At 44.1% G+C, this 18299-nt stretch overlaps 10 non-coding genes across 10 annotated transcripts; all 10 read left to right on the forward strand.

Annotated features, from left to right (window-relative positions):
- Nucleotides 1-418: 418 nt before the first annotated feature.
- Nucleotides 419-609, forward strand: LOC141224968 (U2 spliceosomal RNA). Its single transcript, XR_012292297.1, has one exon. It is a non-coding gene; the product is annotated as a U2 spliceosomal RNA (small nuclear RNA).
- A 1115-nt stretch (nt 610-1724) lies between these two features.
- Nucleotides 1725-1915, forward strand: LOC141224969 (U2 spliceosomal RNA). Its single transcript, XR_012292298.1, has one exon. It is a non-coding gene; the product is annotated as a U2 spliceosomal RNA (small nuclear RNA).
- Nucleotides 1916-3030: 1115 nt separating this feature from the next.
- On the forward strand, nt 3031-3221 carry LOC141224970 (U2 spliceosomal RNA). The gene has a single exon (XR_012292299.1). It is a non-coding gene; the product is annotated as a U2 spliceosomal RNA (small nuclear RNA).
- Nucleotides 3222-4336: 1115 nt separating this feature from the next.
- On the forward strand, nt 4337-4527 carry LOC141224972 (U2 spliceosomal RNA). Its single transcript, XR_012292301.1, has one exon. It is a non-coding gene; the product is annotated as a U2 spliceosomal RNA (small nuclear RNA).
- A 1115-nt stretch (nt 4528-5642) lies between these two features.
- On the forward strand, nt 5643-5833 carry LOC141224973 (U2 spliceosomal RNA). The gene has a single exon (XR_012292302.1). It is a non-coding gene; the product is annotated as a U2 spliceosomal RNA (small nuclear RNA).
- Nucleotides 5834-6946: 1113 nt separating this feature from the next.
- LOC141224974 (U2 spliceosomal RNA) lies at nt 6947-7137 on the forward strand. The gene has a single exon (XR_012292303.1). It is a non-coding gene; the product is annotated as a U2 spliceosomal RNA (small nuclear RNA).
- Nucleotides 7138-8250: 1113 nt separating this feature from the next.
- On the forward strand, nt 8251-8441 carry LOC141224975 (U2 spliceosomal RNA). Its single transcript, XR_012292304.1, has one exon. It is a non-coding gene; the product is annotated as a U2 spliceosomal RNA (small nuclear RNA).
- A 1116-nt stretch (nt 8442-9557) lies between these two features.
- LOC141224976 (U2 spliceosomal RNA) lies at nt 9558-9748 on the forward strand. Its single transcript, XR_012292305.1, has one exon. It is a non-coding gene; the product is annotated as a U2 spliceosomal RNA (small nuclear RNA).
- Nucleotides 9749-10863: 1115 nt separating this feature from the next.
- Nucleotides 10864-11054, forward strand: LOC141225036 (U2 spliceosomal RNA). The gene has a single exon (XR_012292362.1). It is a non-coding gene; the product is annotated as a U2 spliceosomal RNA (small nuclear RNA).
- A 1116-nt stretch (nt 11055-12170) lies between these two features.
- On the forward strand, nt 12171-12361 carry LOC141225037 (U2 spliceosomal RNA). Its single transcript, XR_012292363.1, has one exon. It is a non-coding gene; the product is annotated as a U2 spliceosomal RNA (small nuclear RNA).
- Nucleotides 12362-18299: the final 5938 nt, after the last annotated feature.

An 18299-nucleotide genomic window follows, 5' to 3' on the forward strand; every position in this document is an offset into this window, starting at 1 on the left:
CGTGTGTCATAATAGGCTCTGAGCCTTTATATACCTGTGCACAGCAGCAGCCACCTTCAGTCTGCTGCTGGACAGCCAGCAGCAGCAGCAGCAGGAGAGGTATGTAATCAGGAGCCCTCCTGCTAAGGGTAGACAGCTGCTCGTTCCACCCCACCCCCCGCCTTAATTGATTCTCCTCCCTTCCAACGGTGTTGAGGCGGGTGGGAACAGCAGGGGGTGAAGGTGCTGTGTTTAAAGAGGTGGAGTTATGCAGATCTAAAACGCGTGGATTGCAGCAGCAGCAAGCTGAAAAGTGCAGGCATGTAAGGGATCTAGAGGTTGACAACATGTCTTCTTAACGGGAGTCCAGGAGCTCATCTCCACAAATGGACTTTTCAGGATCCTTGGGTGGCTCCGTAGTTTGAAACCAATTCTGGTTATCGCTTCTCGGCCTTTTGGCTAAGATCAAGTGTAGTATCTGTTCTTATCAGTTTAATATCTGATACGTCCCCTATCTGGGGACCATATATTAAATGGATTTTTAGAACAGGGAGATGGAAAAAGAGCTTGCTCTGTCCACTCCACGCATTGACCTGGTATTGCAGTATCTCCAGGACCGGTGCACCCCTTCTTTAATGCAGTTTCTAAAATCAGAAAGAATTGAATTCAATGTTTTTTGTTCATTTTGCTTGTTTGTCGGATTTTGGGATGGACTCTTTGGCTTTGCTTTTCTTCTCCTCATTGGATTTTTCATGTTCAAAGTTGCAGAAGCCAGATTACAAGCTCATTTTGGTTCAACTTCAGCAACTGTGCATTGCATTGCCATGTAATGTGATGCAATGCTATCTTTCTAGCTCTCCCTTTTTACTTCCTTTTGGATAAACAGACATATTAGGCAAGCATTTTGGAGCTTTCACCTAAATAACTACAGGTGGTGAGATAAGCTGCACAATATAATTGACCTTTCAGTATATTGTTGCACACACACCATCTATTTAGCAAATGCCCTTGTTATCAACAGCAGCCTTTTAAACTCACCTGAGCTAACAGGTATGTGCGCTGGTTACTCTGCTGCGCTTAAAATTTCTTTTTTGGTTTGCTACAATGCCTTTTCTGAAACGTTGTCTCCTTCTGCTGGAACACTGACTTCTTTCATTTAATGCCTGCAGACTATAAAAGAGAACCCAACCCAAAAAGTTTGGTTGATTAGTCTGTGGCATTCTGTTAAACTGTTGCTTATGGCGGTCTCTGTGAGCTTCTCAGCGACATTCAGCCAGCCAGGTATCCTGCCTGCAGTAGATGGAATGTGGCAATGGAACGCTGGCTGCGCGTGTCATAATAGGCTCTGAGCCTTTATATACCTGTGCACAGCAGCAGCCACCTTCAGTCTGCTGCTGGACAGCCAGCAGCAGCAGCAGCAGGAGAGGTATGTAATCAGGAGCCCTCCTGCTAAGGGTAGACAGCTGCTCGTTCCACCCCACCCCCCGCCTTAATTGGTTCTCCTCCCTTCCAACGGTGTTGAGGCGGGTGGGAACAGCAGGGGGTGAAGGTGCTGTGTTTAAAGAGGTGGAGTTATGCAGATCTAAAACGCGTGGATTGCAGCAGCAGCAAGCCGAAAAGTGCAGGCATGTAAGGGATCTAGAGGTTGACAACATGTCTTCTTAACGGGAGTCCAGGAGCTCATCTCCACAAATGGACTTTTCAGGATACTTGGGTGGCTCCGTAGTTTGAAACCAATTCTGGTTATCGCTTCTCGGCCTTTTGGCTAAGATCAAGTGTAGTATCTGTTCTTATCAGTTTAATATCTGATACGTCCCCTATCTGGGGACCATATATTAAATGGATTTTTAGAACAGGGAGATGGAAAAAGAGCTTGCTCTGTCCACTCCACGCATTGACCTGGTATTGCAGTATCTCCAGGACCGGTGCACCCCTTCTTTAATGCAGTTTCTAAAATCAGAAAGAATTGAATTCAATGTTTTTTGTTCATTTTGCTTGTTTGTCGGATTTTGGGATGGACTCTTTGGCTTTGCTTTTCTTCTCCTCATTGGATTTTTCATGTTCAAAGTTGCAGAAGCCAGATTACAAGCTCATTTTGGTTCAACTTCAGCAACTGTGCATTGCATTGCCATGTAATGTGATGCAATGCTATCTTTCTAGCTCTCCCTTTTTACTTCCTTTTGGATAAACAGACATATTAGGCAAGCATTTTGGAGCTTTCACCTAAATAACTACAGGTGGTGAGATAAGCTGCACAATATAATTGACCTTTCAGTATATTGTTGCACACACACCATCTATTTAGCAAATGCCCTTGTTATCAACAGCAGCCTTTTAAACTCACCTGAGCTAACAGGTATGTGCGCTGGTTACTCTGCTGCGCTTAAAATTTCTTTTTTGGTTTGCTACAATGCCTTTTCTGAAACGTTGTCTCCTTCTGCTGGAACACTGACTTCTTTCATTTAATGCCTGCAGACTATAAAAGAGAACCCAACCCAAAAAGTTTGGTTGATTAGTCTGTGGCATTCTGTTAAACTGTTGCTTATGGCGGTCTCTGTGAGCTTCTCAGCGACATTCAGCCAGCCAGGTATCCTGCCTGCAGTAGATGGAATGTGGCAATGGAACGCTGGCTGCGCGTGTCATAATAGGCTCTGAGCCTTTATATACCTGTGCACAGCAGCAGCCACCTTCAGTCTGCTGCTGGACAGCCAGCAGCAGCAGCAGCAGGAGAGGTATGTAATCAGGAGCCCTCCTGCTAAGGGTAGACAGCTGCTCGTTCCACCCCACCCCCCGCCTTAATTGGTTCTCCTCCCTTCCAACGGTGTTGAGGCGGGTGGGAACAGCAGGGGGTGAAGGTGCTGTGTTTAAAGAGGTGGAGTTATGCAGATCTAAAACGCGTGGATTGCAGCAGCAGCAAGCCGAAAAGTGCAGGCATGTAAGGGATCTAGAGGTTGACAACATGTCTTCTTAACGGGAGTCCAGGAGCTCATCTCCACAAATGGACTTTTCAGGATCCTTGGGTGGCTCCGTAGTTTGAAACCAATTCTGGTTATCGCTTCTCGGCCTTTTGGCTAAGATCAAGTGTAGTATCTGTTCTTATCAGTTTAATATCTGATACGTCCCCTATCTGGGGACCATATATTAAATGGATTTTTAGAACAGGGAGATGGAAAAAGAGCTTGCTCTGTCCACTCCACGCATTGACCTGGTATTGCAGTATCTCCAGGACCGGTGCACCCCTTCTTTAATGCAGTTTCTAAAATCAGAAAGAATTGAATTCAATGTTTTTTGTTCATTTTGCTTGTTTGTCGGATTTTGGGATGGACTCTTTGGCTTTGCTTTTCTTCTCCTCATTGGATTTTTCATGTTCAAAGTTGCAGAAGCCAGATTACAAGCTCATTTTGGTTCAACTTCAGCAACTGTGCATTGCATTGCCATGTAATGTGATGCAATGCTATCTTTCTAGCTCTCCCTTTTTACTTCCTTTTGGATAAACAGACATATTAGGCAAGCATTTTGGAGCTTTCACCTAAATAACTACAGGTGGTGAGATAAGCTGCACAATATAATTGACCTTTCAGTATATTGTTGCACACACACCATCTATTTAGCAAATGCCCTTGTTATCAACAGCAGCCTTTTAAACTCACCTGAGCTAACAGGTATGTGCGCTGGTTACTCTGCTGCGCTTAAAATTTCTTTTTTGGTTTGCTACAATGCCTTTTCTGAAACGTTGTCTCCTTCTGCTGGAACACTGACTTCTTTCATTTAATGCCTGCAGACTATAAAAGAGAACCCAACCCAAAAAGTTTGGTTGATTAGTCTGTGGCATTCTGTTAAACTGTTGCTTATGGCGGTCTCTGTGAGCTTCTCAGCGACATTCAGCCAGCCAGGTATCCTGCCTGCAGTAGATGGAATGTGGCAATGGAACGCTGGCTGCGCGTGTCATAATAGGCTCTGAGCCTTTATATACCTGTGCACAGCAGCAGCCACCTTCAGTCTGCTGCTGGACAGCCAGCAGCAGCAGCAGCAGGAGAGGTATGTAATCAGGAGCCCTCCTGCTAAGGGTAGACAGCTGCTCGTTCCACCCCACCCCCCGCCTTAATTGGTTCTCCTCCCTTCCAACGGTGTTGAGGCGGGTGGGAACAGCAGGGGGTGAAGGTGCTGTGTTTAAAGAGGTGGAGTTATGCAGATCTAAAACGCGTGGATTGCAGCAGCAGCAAGCCGAAAAGTGCAGGCATGTAAGGGATCTAGAGGTTGACAACATGTCTTCTTAACGGGAGTCCAGGAGCTCATCTCCACAAATGGACTTTTCAGGATCCTTGGGTGGCTCCGTAGTTTGAAACCAATTCTGGTTATCGCTTCTCGGCCTTTTGGCTAAGATCAAGTGTAGTATCTGTTCTTATCAGTTTAATATCTGATACGTCCCCTATCTGGGGACCATATATTAAATGGATTTTTAGAACAGGGAGATGGAAAAAGAGCTTGCTCTGTCCACTCCACGCATTGACCTGGTATTGCAGTATCTCCAGGACCGGTGCACCCCTTCTTTAATGCAGTTTCTAAAATCAGAAAGAATTGAATTCAATGTTTTTTGTTCATTTTGCTTGTTTGTCGGATTTTGGGATGGACTCTTTGGCTTTGCTTTTCTTCTCCTCATTGGATTTTTCATGTTCAAAGTTGCAGAAGCCAGATTACAAGCTCATTTTGGTTCAACTTCAGCAACTGTGCATTGCATTGCCATGTAATGTGATGCAATGCTATCTTTCTAGCTCTCCCTTTTTACTTCCTTTTGGATAAACAGACATATTAGGCAAGCATTTTGGAGCTTTCACCTAAATAACTACAGGTGGTGAGATAAGCTGCACAATATAATTGACCTTTCAGTATATTGTTGCACACACACCATCTATTTAGCAAATGCCCTTGTTATCAACAGCAGCCTTTTAAACTCACCTGAGCTAACAGGTATGTGCGCTGGTTACTCTGCTGCGCTTAAAATTTCTTTTTTGGTTTGCTACAATGCCTTTTCTGAAACGTTGTCTCCTTCTGCTGGAACACTGACTTCTTTCATTTAATGCCTGCAGACTATAAAAGAGAACCCAACCCAAAAAGTTTGGTTGATTAGTCTGTGGCATTCTGTTAAACTGTTGCTTATGGCGGTCTCTGTGAGCTTCTCAGCGACATTCAGCCAGCCAGGTATCCTGCCTGCAGTAGATGGAATGTGGCAATGGAACGCTGGCTGCGCGTGTCATAATAGGCTCTGAGCCTTTATATACCTGTGCACAGCAGCAGCCACCTTCAGTCTGCTGCTGGACAGCCAGCAGCAGCAGCAGCAGGAGAGGTATGTAATCAGGAGCCCTCCTGCTAAGGGTAGACAGCTGCTCGTTCCACCCCACCCCCCGCCTTAATTGGTTCTCCTCCCTTCCAACGGTGTTGAGGCGGGTGGGAACAGCAGGGGGTGAAGGTGCTGTGTTTAAAGAGGTGGAGTTATGCAGATCTAAAACGCGTGGATTGCAGCAGCAGCAAGCCGAAAAGTGCAGGCATGTAAGGGATCTAGAGGTTGACAACATGTCTTCTTAACGGGAGTCCAGGAGCTCATCTCCACAAATGGACTTTTCAGGATCCTTGGGTGGCTCCGTAGTTTGAAACCAATTCTGGTTATCGCTTCTCGGCCTTTTGGCTAAGATCAAGTGTAGTATCTGTTCTTATCAGTTTAATATCTGATACGTCCCCTATCTGGGGACCATATATTAAATGGATTTTTAGAACAGGGAGATGGAAAAAGAGCTTGCTCTGTCCACTCCACGCATTGACCTGGTATTGCAGTATCTCCAGGACCGGTGCACCCCTTCTTTAATGCAGTTTCTAAAATCAGAAAGAATTGAATTCAATGTTTTTTGTTCATTTTGCTTGTTTGTCGGATTTTGGGATGGACTCTTTGGCTTTGCTTTTCTTCTCCTCATTGGATTTTTCATGTTCAAAGTTGCAGAAGCCAGATTACAAGCTCATTTTGGTTCAACTTCAGCAACTGTGCATTGCATTGCCATGTAATGTGATGCAATGCTATCTTTCTAGCTCTCCCTTTTTACTTCCTTTTGGATAAACAGACATATTAGGCAAGCATTTTGGAGCTTTCACCTAAATAACTACAGGTGGTGAGATAAGCTGCACAATATAATTGACCTTTCAGTATATTGTTGCACACACACCATCTATTTAGCAAATGCCCTTGTTATCAACAGCAGCCTTTTAAACTCACCTGAGCTAACAGGTATGTGCGCTGGTTACTCTGCTGCGCTTAAAATTTCTTTTTGGGTTTGCTACAATGCCTTTTCTGAAACGTTGTCTCCTTCTGCTGGAACACTGACTTCTTTCATTTAATGCCTGCAGACTATAAAAGAGAACCCAACCCAAAAAGTTTGGTTGATTAGTCTGTGGCATTCTGTTAAACTGTTGCTTATGGCGGTCTCTGTGAGCTTCTCAGCGACATTCAGCCAGCCAGGTATCCTGCCTGCAGTAGATGGAATGTGGCAATGGAACGCTGGCTGCGCGTGTCATAATAGGCTCTGAGCCTTTATATACCTGTGCACAGCAGCAGCCACCTTCAGTCTGCTGCTGGACAGCCAGCAGCAGCAGCAGGAGAGGTATGTAATCAGGAGCCCTCCTGCTAAGGGTAGACAGCTGCTCGTTCCACCCCACCCCCCGCCTTAATTGGTTCTCCTCCCTTCCAAACGGTGTTGAGGCGGGTGGGAACAGCAGGGGGTGAAGGTGCTGTGTTTAAAGAGGTGGAGTTATGCAGATCTAAAACGCGTGGATTGCAGCAGCAGCAAGCCGAAAAGTGCAGGCATGTAAGGGATCTAGAGGTTGACAACATGTCTTCTTAACGGGAGTCCAGGAGCTCATCTCCACAAATGGACTTTTCAGGATCCTTGGGTGGCTCCGTAGTTTGAAACCAATTCTGGTTATCGCTTCTCGGCCTTTTGGCTAAGATCAAGTGTAGTATCTGTTCTTATCAGTTTAATATCTGATACGTCCCCTATCTGGGGACCATATATTAAATGGATTTTTAGAACAGGGAGATGGAAAAAGAGCTTGCTCTGTCCACTCCACGCATTGACCTGGTATTGCAGTATCTCCAGGACCGGTGCACCCCTTCTTTAATGCAGTTTCTAAAATCAGAAAGAATTGAATTCAATGTTTTTTGTTCATTTTGCTTGTTTGTCGGATTTTGGGATGGACTCTTTGGCTTTGCTTTTCTTCTCCTCATTGGATTTTTCATGTTCAAAGTTGCAGAAGCCAGATTACAAGCTCATTTTGGTTCAACTTCAGCAACTGTGCATTGCATTGCCATGTAATGTGATGCAATGCTATCTTTCTAGCTCTCCCTTTTTACTTCCTTTTGGATAAACAGACATATTAGGCAAGCATTTTGGAGCTTTCACCTAAATAACTACAGGTGGTGAGATAAGCTGCACAATATAATTGACCTTTCAGTATATTGTTGCACACACACCATCTATTTAGCAAATGCCCTTGTTATCAACAGCAGCCTTTTAAACTCACCTGAGCTAACAGGTATGTGCGCTGGTTACTCTGCTGCGCTTAAAATTTCTTTTTTGGTTTGCTACAATGCCTTTTCTGAAACGTTGTCTCCTTCTGCTGGAACACTGACTTCTTTCATTTAATGCCTGCAGACTATAAAAGAGAACCCAACCCAAAAAGTTTGGTTGATTAGTCTGTGGCATTCTGTTAAACTGTTGCTTATGGCGGTCTCTGTGAGCTTCTCAGCGACATTCAGCCAGCCAGGTATCCTGCCTGCAGTAGATGGAATGTGGCAATGGAACGCTGGCTGCGCGTGTCATAATAGGCTCTGAGCCTTTATATACCTGTGCACAGCAGCAGCCACCTTCAGTCTGCTGCTGGACAGCCAGCAGCAGCAGCAGGAGAGGTATGTAATCAGGAGCCCTCCTGCTAAGGGTAGACAGCTGCTCGTTCCACCCCACCCCCCCGCCTTAATTGGTTCTCCTCCCTTCCAACGGTGTTGAGGCGGGTGGGAACAGCAGGGGGTGAAGGTGCTGTGTTTAAAGAGGTGGAGTTATGCAGATCTAAAACGCGTGGATTGCAGCAGCAGCAAGCCGAAAAGTGCAGGCATGTAAGGGATCTAGAGGTTGACAACATGTCTTCTTAACGGGAGTCCAGGAGCTCATCTCCACAAATGGACTTTTCAGGATCCTTGGGTGGCTCCGTAGTTTGAAACCAATTCTGGTTATCGCTTCTCGGCCTTTTGGCTAAGATCAAGTGTAGTATCTGTTCTTATCAGTTTAATATCTGATACGTCCCCTATCTGGGGACCATATATTAAATGGATTTTTAGAACAGGGAGATGGAAAAAGAGCTTGCTCTGTCCACTCCACGCATTGACCTGGTATTGCAGTATCTCCAGGACCGGTGCACCCCTTCTTTAATGCAGTTTCTAAAATCAGAAAGAATTGAATTCAATGTTTTTTTGTTCATTTTGCTTGTTTGTCGGATTTTGGGATGGACTCTTTGGCTTTGCTTTTCTTCTCCTCATTGGATTTTTCATGTTCAAAGTTGCAGAAGCCAGATTACAAGCTCATTTTGGTTCAACTTCAGCAACTGTGCATTGCATTGCCATGTAATGTGATGCAATGCTATCTTTCTAGCTCTCCCTTTTTACTTCCTTTTGGATAAACAGACATATTAGGCAAGCATTTTGGAGCTTTCACCTAAATAACTACAGGTGGTGAGATAAGCTGCACAATATATTTGACCTTTCAATATATTGTTGCACACACACCATCTATTTAGCAAATGCCCTTGTTATCAACAGCAGCCTTTTAAACTCACCTGAGCTAACAGGTATGTGCGCTGGTTACTCTGCTGCGCTTAAAATTTCTTTTTTGGTTTGCTACAATGCCTTTTCTGAAACGTTGTCTCCTTCTGCTGGAACACTGACTTCTTTCATTTAATGCCTGCAGACTATAAAAGAGAACCCAACCCAAAAAGTTTGGTTGATTAGTCTGTGGCATTCTGTTAAACTGTTGCTTATGGCGGTCTCTGTGAGCTTCTCAGCGACATTCAGCCAGCCAGGTATCCTGCCTGCAGTAGATGGAATGTGGCAATGGAACGCTGGCTGCGCGTGTCATAATAGGCTCTGAGCCTTTATATACCTGTGCACAGCAGCAGCCACCTTCAGTCTGCTGCTGGACAGCCAGCAGCAGCAGCAGCAGGAGAGGTATGTAATCAGGAGCCCTCCTGCTAAGGGTAGACAGCTGCTCGTTCCACCCCACCCCCCGCCTTAATTGGTTCTCCTCCCTTCCAACGGTGTTGAGGCGGGTGGGAACAGCAGGGGGTGAAGGTGCTGTGTTTAAAGAGGTGGAGTTATGCAGATCTAAAACACGTGGATTGCAGCAGCAGCAAGCCGAAAAGTGCAGGCATGTAAGGGATCTAGAGGTTGACAACATGTCTTCTTAACGGGAGTCCAGGAGCTCATCTCCACAAATGGACTTTTCAGGATCCTTGGGTGGCTCCGTAGTTTGAAACCAATTCTGGTTATCGCTTCTCGGCCTTTTGGCTAAGATCAAGTGTAGTATCTGTTCTTATCAGTTTAATATCTGATACGTCCCCTATCTGGGGACCATATATTAAATGGATTTTTAGAACAGGGAGATGGAAAAAGAGCTTGCTCTGTCCACTCCACGCATTGACCTGGTATTGCAGTATCTCCAGGACCGGTGCACCCCTTCTTTAATGCAGTTTCTAAAATCAGAAAGAATTGAATTCAATGTTTTTTGTTCATTTTGCTTGTTTGTCGGATTTTGGGATGGACTCTTTGGCTTTGCTTTTCTTCTCCTCATTGGATTTTTCATGTTCAAAGTTGCAGAAGCCAGATTACAAGCTCATTTTGGTTCAACTTCAGCAACTGTGCATTGCATTGCCATGTAATGTGATGCAATGCTATCTTTCTAGCTCTCCCTTTTTACTTCCTTTTGGATAAACAGACATATTAGGCAAGCATTTTGGAGCTTTCACCTAAATAACTACAGGTGGTGAGATAAGCTGCACAATATAATTGACCTTTCAGTATATTGTTGCACACACACCATCTATTTAGCAAATGCCCTTGTTATCAACAGCAGCCTTTTAAACTCACCTGAGCTAACAGGTATGTGCGCTGGTTACTCTGCTGCGCTTAAAATTTCTTTTTTGGTTTGCTACAATGCCTTTTCTGAAACGTTGTCTCCTTCTGCTGGAACACTGACTTCTTTCATTTAATGCCTGCAGACTATAAAAGAGAACCCAACCCAAAAAGTTTGGTTGATTAGTCTGTGGCATTCTGTTAAACTGTTGCTTATGGCGGTCTCTGTGAGCTTCTCAGCGACATTCAGCCAGCCAGGTATCCTGCCTGCAGTAGATGGAATGTGGCAATGGAACGCTGGCTGCGCGTGTCATAATAGGCTCTGAGCCTTTATATACCTGTGCACAGCAGCAGCCACCTTCAGTCTGCTGCTGGACAGCCAGCAGCAGCAGCAGCAGGAGAGGTATGTAATCAGGAGCCCTCCTGCTAAGGGTAGACAGCTGCTCGTTCCACCCCACCCCCCGCCTTAATTGGTTCTCCTCCCTTCCAACGGTGTTGAGGCGGGTGGGAACAGCAGGGGGTGAAGGTGCTGTGTTTAAAAAGGTGGAGTTATGCAGATCTAAAACGCGTGGATTGCAGCAGCAGCAAGCCGAAAAGTGCAGGCATGTAAGGGATCTAGAGGTTGACAACATGTCTTCTTAACGGGAGTCCAGGAGCTCATCTCCACAAATGGACTTTTCAGGATCCTTGGGTGGCTCCGTAGTTTGAAACCAATTCTGGTTATCGCTTCTCAGCCTTTTGGCTAAGATCAAGTGTAGTATCTGTTCTTATCAGTTTAATATCTGATACGTCCCCTATCTGGGGACCATATATTAAATGGATTTTTAGAACAGGGAGATGGAAAAAGAGCTTGCTCTGTCCACTCCACGCATTGACCTGGTATTGCAGTATCTCCAGGACCGGTGCACCCCTTCTTTAATGCAGTTTCTAAAATCAGAAAGAATTGAATTCAATGTTTTTTTGTTCATTTTGCTTGTTTGTCGGATTTTGGGATGGACTCTTTGGCTTTGCTTTTCTTCTCCTCATTGGATTTTTCATGTTCAAAGTTGCAGAAGCCAGATTACAAGCTCATTTTGGTTCAACTTCAGCAACTGTGCATTGCATTGCCATGTAATGTGATGCAATGCTATCTTTCTAGCTCTCCCTTTTTACTTCCTTTTGGATAAACAGACATATTAGGCAAGCATTTTGGAGCTTTCACCTAAATAACTACAGGTGGTGAGATAAGCTGCACAATATAATTGACCTTTCAGTATATTGTTGCACACACACCATCTATTTAGCAAATGCCCTTGTTATCAACAGCAGCCTTTTAAACTCACCTGAGCTAACAGGTATGTGCGCTGGTTACTCTGCTGCGCTTAAAATTTCTTTTTTGGTTTGCTACAATGCCTTTTCTGAAACGTTGTCTCCTTCTGCTGGAACACTGACTTCTTTCATTTAATGCCTGCAGACTATAAAAGAGAACCCAACCCAAAAAGTTTGGTTGATTAGTCTGTGGCATTCTGTTAAACTGTTGCTTATGGCGGTCTCTGTGAGCTTCTCAGCGACATTCAGCCAGCCAGGTATCCTGCCTGCAGTAGATGGAATGTGGCAATGGAACGCTGGCTGCGCGTGTCATAATAGGCTCTGAGCCTTTATATACCTGTGCACAGCAGCAGCCACCTTCAGTCTGCTGCTGGACAGCCAGCAGCAGCAGCAGCAGGAGAGGTATGTAATCAGGAGCCCTCCTGCTAAGGGTAGACAGCTGCTCGTTCCACCCCACCCCCCGCCTTAATTGGTTCTCCTCCCTTCCAACGGTGTTGAGGCGGGTGGGAACAGCAGGGGGTGAAGGTGCTGTGTTTAAAGAGGTGGAGTTATGCAGATCTAAAACGCGTGGATTGCAGCAGCAGCAAGCCGAAAAGTGCAGGCATGTAAGGGATCTAGAGGTTGACAACATGTCTTCTTAACGGGAGTCCAGGAGCTCATCTCCACAAATGGACTTTTCAGGATCCTTGGGTGGCTCCGTAGTTTGAAACCAATTCTGGTTATCGCTTCTCGGCCTTTTGGCTAAGATCAAGTGTAGTATCTGTTCTTATCAGTTTAATATCTGATACGTCCCCTATCTGGGGACCATATATTAAATGGATTTTTAGAACAGGGAGATGGAAAAAGAGCTTGCTCTGTCCACTCCACGCATTGACCTGGTATTGCAGTGTCTCCAGGACCGGTGCACCCCTTCTTTAATGCAGTTTCTAAAATCAGAAAGAATTGAATTCAATGTTTTTTGTTCATTTTGCTTGTTTGTCGGATTTTGGGATGGACTCTTTGGCTTTGCTTTTCTTCTCCTCATTGGATTTTTCATGTTCAAAGTTGCAGAAGCCAGATTACAAGCTCATTTTGGTTCAACTTCAGCAACTGTGCATTGCATTGCCATGTAATGTGATGCAATGCTATCTTTCTAGCTCTCCCTTTTTACTTCCTTTTGGATAAACAGACATATTAGGCAAGCATTTTGGAGCTTTCACCTAAATAACTACAGGTGGTGAGATAAGCTGCACAATATAATTGACCTTTCAGTATATTGTTGCACACACACCATCTATTTAGCAAATGCCCTTGTTATCAACAGCAGCCTTTTAAACTCACCTGAGCTAACAGGTATGTGCGCTGGTTACTCTGCTGCGCTTAAAATTTCTTTTTTGGTTTGCTACAATGCCTTTTCTGAAACGTTGTCTCCTTCTGCTGGAACACTGACTTCTTTCATTTAATGCCTGCAGACTATAAAAGAGAACCCAACCCAAAAAGTTTGGTTGATTAGTCTGTGGCATTCTGTTAAACTGTTGCTTATGGCGGTCTCTGTGAGCTTCTCAGCGACATTCAGCCAGCCAGGTATCCTGCCTGCAGTAGATGGAATGTGGCAATGGAACGCTGGCTGCGCGTGTCATAATAGGCTCTGAGCCTTTATATACCTGTGCACAGCAGCAGCCACCTTCAGTCTGCTGCTGGACAGCCAGCAGCAGCAGCAGCAGGAGAGGTATGTAATCAGGAGCCCTCCTGCTAAGGGTAGACAGCTGCTCGTTCCACCCCACCCCCCGCCTTAATTGGTTCTCCTCCCTTCCAACGGTGTTGAGGCGGGTGGGAACAGCAGGGGGTGAAGGTGCTGTGTTTAAAGAGGTGGAGTTATGCAGATCTAAAACGCGTGGATTGCAGCAGCAGCAAGCCGAAAAGTGCAGGCATGTAAGGGATCTAGAGGTTGACAACATGTCTTCTTAACGGGAGTCCAGGAGCTCATCTCCACAAATGGACTTTTCAGGATCCTTGGGTGGCTCCGTAGTTTGAAACCAATTCTGGTTATCGCTTCTCGGCCTTTTGGCTAAGATCAAGTGTCTTGCCTGAGAGGATCCTTGTGTGTCTCCCTCTTAGCCTAGCAGCTTATGCTGCTTGCTGCTTTTGGGAGGGAGGTGAGAGGAAACGAGCTGCGATAATGGCGGTTATTCGCTTCGCGGAACCCGGAGAAGCCCGGGTAAAATATGGAATCCGGATCGATTTTGATGCCGTGGATGAAGATAAATTCACACTGAGACATGTGGTTAATGATGTCCTTTTTGGAATACTGGAGGTGAAGAAAGAAGAAATCCTCTGCCTGCAGCAGTCAAGATGCAAATTCACCCTGGTTTTTTCTACAATGTTTTCCTGTAACAACTTCTATGCCTGTCTGAAGATGAATAAGCAGAGGGAGGAGCTGTCTGGACTCACTTTCACTATCCTATACTCTGCTGGTGAGTTGCCTCTTACTCTGTTTATGTATAATCCCCATGTGCCCCTGGAGCTGATTTACATATTCTTGAGGAAGCACTGTACAGTTATCAAACCTGCTGTGAAAGTACTGAATGAAGCAGGGCTCTGGTCAGGCAAATATAAGTTTGTGGTGAAGTTTCATGAGAGCCTGGATGAGCCTGGAGGAATTCATTACCCTCCATCAAATTTCTCCATAGGCAGGGAGAGAGGCTACCTCTTTTTTCCCAATGCACCCAGATTCTGCAGACATTGCTGGAGATACGGACATACTCAAACAGACTGTACCTCTATTGCAGAGCATGTGTGCAGGAAATGTAACCAAGTCGGCCACTCTAGCAACCAGTGCACAAATGTGATAGTCTGCAATCTCTGTGGAGAGAAAGGTCACGCTTTCAAAGACTGTAATTTGAGACCTAAAACTTATGCGGGTGTTGCACAGAGAAATGTGGATCTTCCCCAGCCGGAGTTTATACAGGATGAGCTGGATGAGATGACCAGTGAGGAGGTGGAGGAGAGGAGGAGACTTGCAGAAGATGATAAATGCAGACAGCGTGCAGAGGTTATAGCAGAGGCAACTAGGTTGAGAGTCACACAAAACACTCAAGGAAGCAGCAGAGTTCATGCAGTAAATAAACATCAGACTGAAGTAACTGACTGTATGGAAGTGAGCTCCGTGCAGGAGGCAGAGGCTGATGTGCCAAATATGGCAGTTACTATGGGAGGTGAAGAAGATGTGGAATCCAGCTTATCCAAAACACCAATTATAAAGTGGGATGAGAGTCCATCAGACCCAGAGAGGGAATGTGGTCAGGGGGACCATACATCCAGAAGACAGGCGGACTCAGAAGAGGAAGAGTTATCCACGCCAAAAAAACAAAGGAGGAATCCTTCCCCTTTAAGTGTAGGAAGCATTAGCCCCATGAGAGTGTACCCTACAGCCCTTGATCCCCAAAATGAACCTTTTTTAGGGGAAGGAGCGGGCTACACCGTCTGCATATCCGGCGTACCCCCTCCAGAAGGACTAGGATGAAGAACAAATGGGCATGCTGTCGTGACCTGCCTCACCAAATTGAGAGATGGGTTCCCAAGCTGCTCAAGTGGCAATCCTGTCACTAAATGTTAGACAAATTAAATCAGTACCAAGAAGAACTATGATTTTAGATTTTCTAAAAAATTTACATGCAGATATTTATTGCTTACAGGAATGTGGGATTTCTGAATCTCTGGACGACAACGTGTGGCCGCAAGGCCAATGTGTCTGGTCGGGGTCTGTTGAAAATAAAAACAGTGGGGTTGGGATTTTATTGGGGAATAGGGGGTTGGAAATAGAATCTTACACAGTTGTGGAGGCTGGGAGGTGTTTGGTATGTGAAATAAACTGTAGAGGGTGGAGATTTAAAATACTTAATATGTATGCCCCAGTAGGAAAAGAAGAAAGGCTGGAGCTTTTTGAAAAGATGTGTTTTTTTCTTTCTGGGAAAATACCCATTGTTTGTGTTGGGGATTTTAATTGTGTGACGGAAGGAGAAAAGGTGGATGTCACTGGGAAAAAGTTAAAAAATCTAATAGAGGATTTCTCTTTTGTTGATGCTGCTGAGATAATGTTGGGAAAACCTCCTCCTGCCACATATAAAGCAGATAGGGGGGGCATTGAATCGAGGATTGATCGTATTCTTTTCTCTAATCATATTGTTTGTAAAAAGTTCCAGCAGGATGACGTTATTTTTTCGGATCATGTGTGTATGAGAGCACTTTTGGAAGATACAGTTTCCTTTGCATATGGAAGAGGTGTGTGGAAACTAAATGTGCGGTTGTTAGAGGATCACAGGATTATGAAAGATTTCAGAAGGATGTATGTGAAGTGGAAGGATCGGAAGAGGGATTTTGTGAATGTGCTGGAATGGTGGGACTGGATGAAGAAGGAAATAAGTTTTTTCTTCAAGAAATGGGGAAAGAGGAAAGGAGCCAATAACAGGAAGAAATTTAATGAGTTAAGTATGAAGTTAGAGTGGCTGAGGAAACTAAGAATGATTGGAATTGAAGTGGATGATTTGATGTGTCAGGTGAGAAATGATATTAAAAACTTTATTAATGAGAAGGGCAAAGAAATCATTTACAGGTCCAAAATTGAGCATTTGGAAAAAAATGAAAAATGTACTAGGTTCTTTTTCAAAAAAGTGTTTGGGAAGAAAGTGGATATGGATGAGGTGAAGAATGTGAATGGTGTGTATGTCAAGGGGAAGGAGGTGATGAAAGAGGTTGAATTGTTTTACAAGGAGTTGTATGGGTCAAAATGGATTGATGAGGGGATGATGAATGATGTGTTGGGAAAATTGGAAGGACATTTGAGTGAGGATGAGGGTGAGCTGCTGGATGATGAGATTGTACTAGATGAAGTGAAGATGGTGGTGATGTCTGCAAGTAAAAATAAGACTCCTGGAAAAGATGGTTTGCCTGTAGAGTTGTATATGAAAGAATGGGATACTTTGGGTAAAGACTTACTTGAGGTATGTCGGTATATTTTTCAGAATAATGTTTTGAGTGAATCTATGAGAGAAGGGGTAGTTGTTCTGATTCACAAGAAGGGTGATCGAAAGGATTTGGGAAATTGGAGGCCTATTACCCTTTTGAATGTGGATTATAAAGTTTTCAGCAAATTACTCGCAAATAGGATGCGTAATGTAATTGATCGTGTGATCGGAGAGGATCAAGTGTGTTCAATACCTGGTAGGAGTATGAATGACAACTTGATTTTGTTGAGGGATGTGATTGGTGATTGTTTGAGTCGCAAACAGAAATGTATGTTGTTTTCAGTAGATTTTGAGAAGGCTTTTGACAGAGTGTCGCATTTTTTCATGTTTAATGTTTTGGCGAGGATGGGGTTTTCTAGAAATTTTGTGAGTTGTGTGAGAAGTCTGTACTGTAATGTGTCAAGTGAGTTTCTGGTGAACGGGTGGTTGAGTGATAAGGTTTGGGTTAAGTCTGGAGTGCGGCAGGGGTGTCCCATGTCCCCTATTCTGTTTATAAGTGTGATTGAGGTTTTTTTGTATATGGTAAGGAAAGATAAGGTCATGAGAGGTGTGCTGATTCCTGGGAGTGGAGGAAAAGATGTGAGAATTTTGGGATATATGGATGATGTGGTGATAGTGAATGAAAACATGGCTGCAATGAATAGGGCCAGATTAATGTTAAGCATGTTTTGTAGTGCCTCAGCGTTTAGAGTAAATTGGGGAAAATGCTCCTTTAAATGCTTTGGAGATAACAACATCAAGATGGATGAGGTAACGTGTGAGGAAGGGGCAATTAAGGTATTAGGGATTAAATTTAATGAAAATCTAAAGGGAAATGAAAGCTGGGATGATTGTGGGAAGAGAATGGAGCAGAAGTTGAACTTTTGGAGGATGAGGGAACTAACTTTGACAGGTAAGGTGTTAATCATCAAAGCAGTAGTATTGCCGATCCTGTTGTTTGTGGCAAATGTGTACCCCGCTGCATCTAGGAAGATCAGAAAAACAGAGAAAATAATCTTTAACTTCCTTTGGGGAAGTCGTATGGAGAAGTTGAAGAGAGAGCATGTTTATAAGATATGTGTGAATGGTGGCCTAGATTTTCCAAATGTTGAGTTCTTTTTAGGTGTGAGTTACGTGAAAATGATTGTGGTATGTTTGGGGAAGGATAATAAATGTGCTTGCATGATGAAGTATTCTGCTGGTTGGATGTTTTATGGTTTGAATTGGTTTCAGAGAGATGCCACAGTGCCGGTTGCTTTTAATTGTCCTGTATGGTATGAAATTGTAGAGAAATTCATCAGAAAGTTTGATTTGCTGTCTGTAGGTATGAATGAGTTTAGGAATAAGAAAAAAGTGATCATGAAGGTGCGAGATAGAGAGATTGTTTGTAACATTGTGGGGTTGAGAGGTGAGGATGTATCTGATATGTGGAAGAAATTAGGAACACAAGGTATGTCAAATAGACAGAAAGACATTGCATGGATGATGTTGCATGACATTTTGCCTGTGAGGGAGGTACAAAAGAGGCGTGATTTGATCAGGACAGAAGTATGTCCGAGAGATGGATGTGGTGCAAAAGAGTATATTAGACACTTGGTATGGGATTGTGATTTTGCATATGATGTGTGGAAAGGTATGGGAAGTCTATGTAATGAACTGGCAGGAGTGACGTATGTAAATTGGAAGGTTGCAATGTTCGGTATGGGTGCTTGTAGTAGGTTCAAAGACAGAGTTCTGTGGCTTTTGACAGTGTGTGTGATAGAAAGTTTATGGGATGCAAGAAACTTGTTAGTGTTTAAAAGGAAAACAATGTCGGTAAATGAGTGTTTAAAGTTGATTCTGTCAAGGATGTATGTGATCTATCTATG

This window comes from Phyllobates terribilis, unplaced genomic scaffold, assembly GCF_046119375.1.
Source record: "Phyllobates terribilis strain yellow unplaced genomic scaffold, ASM4611937v1 Scaffold_393__1_contigs__length_1774422, whole genome shotgun sequence".
Lineage (NCBI taxonomy): Eukaryota > Metazoa > Chordata > Amphibia > Anura > Dendrobatidae > Phyllobates > Phyllobates terribilis.